General features: G+C 39.0%; 1 pseudogene; it reads left to right on the plus strand.

The window, feature by feature from the left end:
• Positions 1-2,790: 2,790 nt before the first annotated feature.
• On the plus strand, positions 2,791-3,625 carry LOC138787512 (uncharacterized; annotated as a pseudogene).
• Positions 3,626-5,386: the final 1,761 nt, after the last annotated feature.

Below are 5,386 nucleotides of genomic sequence, written 5' to 3' on the forward strand. Positions count from 1 at the left end.
AGTGTTAATAATATTCCAATACATTTTTTGATATCATAAGAGAACTGTAGCTGAAACTAAAGTGGTGAAGGAGGCTAAAAGACAATTATCCCTTTTGTCTGCCCTATAATCTGACCCAGCTTAGAACATATATACCACATTTTAATGTGATTTTGTAGCTGTAAAGTGCAGTTTAACTCCACAGTGTGAATAAATATAAGCTTCCAACTAATCAGGCACTTGCTTCTTACTTCAGAGCACAAAGCCAGACCAATGTAAGGCTGGGTTTGCACTATATTTTTCCTATTCTTTTTTTTAAGTTGTTCTTGCAAAAAATGGATGAAACAATGGACTGAAAAATATATACATTTGTGTGGATTGGTTTTGATAAATTTTTCCATTGACTTCCATTATTAAAAAAAGGTTCAAAATAGATCCGTTTTTTTTTTTTTTTTTTTTTTTTAACGGACACAATAATGAGGTTGATGTTTTTGTGTGCATTAAAAAAACAGATCCATTATTTTTTTTATAAAAATGAAAGTCAATGGAAAAATGGATGCATGTTTTTCATCCGTTTTCTTTTTTTTTTTTTTTTGCAAAAACAGATGAGGGGGGGGGGTGTATAAAAACATAGGGGGAGATTTATCAAAGGGTGTAAAATTTAGACTGGTGCAAACTGCCCACAGCAACCAATCACAGCTCAGCTTTCCTTTCAGCACTGCCTAAAGCTGAGCTGTGATTGGTTGCTGTGGGTAATTTGCACCAGTCTAAAATTTACACCCTTTGATAAATGTCCCCAATAGTGTGAACCCAGCCTAACTAAATATTTTTAAAAAATGCTTTAGTATGATACTTGATGAGTACATTAAACATGTAAAACTAAAAGAAGAAGAGTCAGCGATAAAGAAGTGCTTTCTAGGGAATAATATACAAAATAATTACATCCATCCAGAGAAGATGTTATTTTATATAATTGATAACATGCATGTCATGTAGAACCATTTAATGCAAGAGCGTACAACATACAATAAAGCAGCTTTCAAGTAAAGTGCTAAGGGCATAACAAAAGGTGCCAGCTTAAGTCAATGAAATGCTCTGCATATATTACCTCTGTAAATAACCTTGATAAACGTGAACACTGAAACATGCTACGGGTCGCGTGGTGATCCTGGATACTTTGGGTTATTTACGGAGGTAATATATGCAGAGCATTGCATTGACTTAAGTTTGCACCTTTTATTATGCCCTTAGCACTTTACTTGAAGGAGGAGGTAAGAGCATGTTATTTATTTTATCCTCCCCCTCTTCAGCACTAGCTAAAAAAAATGGGTCTGGGCGGACTTCTCCTTGACGGTATGTTCACACAACGTATTAGACCGGCCGTTCCGACCGGCCGATGATATTTATGGCCGCAGTGTTCAGCGCACGCCCGCATCAGAACCTCCCACAGCACATAATGAAGCAAGCGTCCGAAGCCACTTGCTTCATTGTGTGAACTGACATGGGTTTCTACGGCCGCAATTCACTGAATTGCAGCCGCAGAAAATTGACATGTCAGTTATTTGAGGCGCCGCTCGGGATCCCGGCCGGAGCGTATATGATGTGCATACGCTCCGGCCGGGAAATGTAGGCAATGTTCCTCACTGCATGAAGTACGGCCGTTTTTGACGATGGCAACAATGGACGTACATTTACGTAGTGTGAACATAGCCTTAAGGTAGACACATATAGGTAATAACCCACCAGCATTACTAATTACATTTTGTTTTACAATCGGGTGTTTTATTAGTATTATTTCTATATAGGTACAATAATTTCAGAGCACTTTAAGGAGGGTTACTGAGCTCTCTGCTACTGTTGACCTGTCTGAATCAAAATATCATTCTGCCTAATTTGGCATCTTACTATGGAAGAAGCTCCTTGTATGATTCTTAAATAAATTCATTATTTAGGCCTTAAACATATATAAAGGTTTTGATCATGTCTCTTCTTTCCTCTAAACTGAACAGATTTAGATCCTTAAGATTTATAATTCAAACCGTTCACCATTTTTATAGCCCGTCTTTAGACTTGTTCTATTATATCAATATATCTTTGTAGGTGAGGCCTCCAGAACTGGACACAGTATTTTAGAAGTGATGTCACTTGAGCTCTATACAGGGGAATCACAATGTCCTCTTACTATTGGTTATACCTCTAGCTATACAGCCCAGCATACTCTTATATATGCAGCCTAGCATACCATTATATATATACAGCCTTGCATACCATTATATATATATATATATATATATATATATATATACACAGCCCAGCATACTAATATATATATATCAGCATACCATTATATATACAGCCTAGCATACTATTATATGTATACAGCCCAGCATGCCATAATACACTACCGTTCAAAAGTTTGGGGTCACATTGAAATGTCCTTATTTTTGAAGGAAAAGCACTGTATTTTTCAATGAAGATAACTTTAAACTACTCCTAACTTTAAACAAATACACTCTATACATTGCTAATGTGGTAAATAACTATTCTAGCTGCAAATGTCTGGTTTTTGGTGCAATATCTACATAGGTGTATAGCGGCCCATTTCCAGCAACTATCACTCCAGTGTTCTAATGGTACAATGTGTTTGCTCATTGGCTCAGAAGGCTAATTGATGATTAGAAAACCCTTGTGCAATCATGTTCACACATCTGAAAACAGTCTAGCTCATTACAGAAGCTACAAAACTGACCTTCCTTTGAGCAGATTGTGTTTATGGAGCATCACATTTGTGGGGTCAATTAAACGCTCAAAATGGCCAGAAAAAGAGAACTTTCATCTGAAACTCGACAGTCTACTCTTGTTCTTAGAAATGAAGGCTATTCCATGCGAGAAATTGCTAAGAAATTGAAGATTTCCTACAACGGTGTGTACTACTCCCTTCAGAGGACAGCACAAACAGGCTCTAACCAGAGTAGAAAAAGAAGTGGTAGGCCGCGTTGCACAACTAAGCAAGAAGATAAGCACATTAGAGTCTCTAGTTTGAGAAACAGACGCCTCACAGGTCCCCAACTGGCATCTTCATTAAATAGTACCCGCAAAACACCAGTGTCAACATCTACAGTGAAGAGGCAGCTGCGGGATTTTGGGCTTCAGGGCAGAGTGGCAAAGAAAAAGCCATATCTGAGACTGGCCAATAAAAGAAAAAGATTAAGATGGGCAAAAGAACACAGACATTGGACAGAGGAAGACTGGAAAAAAGTGTTGTGGACGGATGAATCCAAGTTTGAGGTGTTTGGATCACAAAGAAGAACGTTTGTGAGATGCAGAAGAAATGAAAAGATGCTGGAAGAATGCCTGACGCCATCTGTTATACATGGTGGAGGTCATGTGATGGTCTGGGGTTGCTTTGGTGCTGGTAAGGTGGGAGATTTGTACAGGGTAAAAGGGATTCTGAATAAGGAAGGCTATCACTCTGCACCGCCATGCCATACCCAGTGGACAGCGCTTGATTGGAGCCAATTTCATCCTACAACAGGACAATGACCCTAAACACACCTCCAAATTGTGCAAGAACTATTTACAGCAGAAGCAGGCAGCTGGTATTCTATCATAGGTAATGGAGTGGCCAGCGCAGTCACCAGATCTGAACCCCATTGAGCTGTTGTGGGAGCAGCATGACCGTATGGTACGCCAGAAGTGCCCATCCAACCAATCCAACTTGTGGGAGCTGCTTCTAGAAGCGTGGGGGGCAATTTCTCCAGCTTACCTCAGCAGATTAATAGCTAGAATGCCAAAGGTGTGCAATGCTGGAATTGCTGCAAAAGGTGGATTCTCTGACGAAAGCAAAGTGTGATGTAAAAACAATGTTATTTCAAATACAAATCATTATTTCTAACCTTGTCAATGTCTTGACTCTATTTTCTATTCATTTCACAATGTATGGTGGTGAAGAAGTGTGACTATTCATGGAAAACACAAAATTGTTTGGGTGACCCTAAACTTTTGAACTATAGTGTATATACAGCCTAGCATAGCATTATATATATATATACAGCCCAGCATAGCAGTATATATACAGCTCAGCATACCATTATATAGATAGCCCAGCATACCAATATATATATATATATATATATATATATATATATATATATGCTTCAGTCTGGAGTGCACTCAAAGGCCCGGTGTGGGAGTGCCAGCAACGGAGATTTGAAAAAGTCTCCTCTTCAATATAACCAAGAAGTCGCAGCACATCCAAATAGTTCAAAAGCTGTGTCTTTATTTCAAAGTAGCAAAATCAATAAGTGCAACGTTTCTGTCTCATCTCGAGACCTTTCTCAAGCAACAAGCAAACATCTCATATCCATTTTATACATGTGTGTGACAAAAAATCAATTAATCAATAAAGTGAACAAAATGTGCAACAGGTGTGCAAGTAAGGTTCCATCCAGAACACGATGTGTTATATGAGATACATCAGTATCGATACATCGTTACATACTTGTGATATATACAAAAGTGACCAAGTGTGTATATACAAGATTTCATGAAATTAAAAATAAATATAAACGGCGGAGTCCGCTCACGCTAGCCACTGCTCTGTAAGAAGGAAAGTTTTTTCAAGTAGATCCTCATTGACCCTCCACGTGTGAGTAAGTTTGTAAACATTGCTGTGCCGCATGCGCGAGTCCGTGGAGTCTGATACGTCAAAACGTGTGGTAGGAGGTCCAGGGAAGAAGTCTGTAAACCTGTCGTCATCACATCTCCAAGTCCATCAGGTACAAACCGCGTCCTCTGCAGTCACCAGCTGAACATAGTCTTATGGGTAGAGACACGGAACTCCATCCATTGTACGAGGTTATCCGGCTCGGTGGCTGTCAGTCACGGAAACCGCAACTAGACAACCATCGTGTTAAGGAGGAATTCAACCAGGTCATACCAAGACCTAGGAAAACCTCAAAAACGTCGCCCAAACCCATAGTCGTAAAGTCTCACCCGGTAGTGTTGTGATATGAACATGGCTCAAATTCTCATCATGGTGTAAACATGGCTCAACAGTATAAGACATAAAAATCCCTGGCCACTCAATAAGTGAATAAAAAACAAGAGAAGCAGTGATTGGCAGTGAGCTTTCTTCGCTGTATTCATAGTAATCTAGAAAAACAAAAGGAGAAAGGATATGAGTGTACAAAATTATATACTGAGTCAATAAGGCAAGTTTCAAGGAAGAATCAGGACAAACACCTATTTTTTATACATTTTAGTAGTGATTATGAACTCTACATTTAAACCCCTAGGCTGGAGTGTGTCCATTCTGTGGATCCACTGTAGTTCTCGTTTTTTTAACATGGTTAGTCTGTCACCTCCCCTCTTTGGTATGGGTACATGATCAAGTAACATAAACTTG

The sequence above is a fragment of the Dendropsophus ebraccatus genome, chromosome 3 (assembly GCF_027789765.1).
Source record: "Dendropsophus ebraccatus isolate aDenEbr1 chromosome 3, aDenEbr1.pat, whole genome shotgun sequence".
Taxonomy (NCBI): domain Eukaryota; kingdom Metazoa; phylum Chordata; class Amphibia; order Anura; family Hylidae; genus Dendropsophus; species Dendropsophus ebraccatus.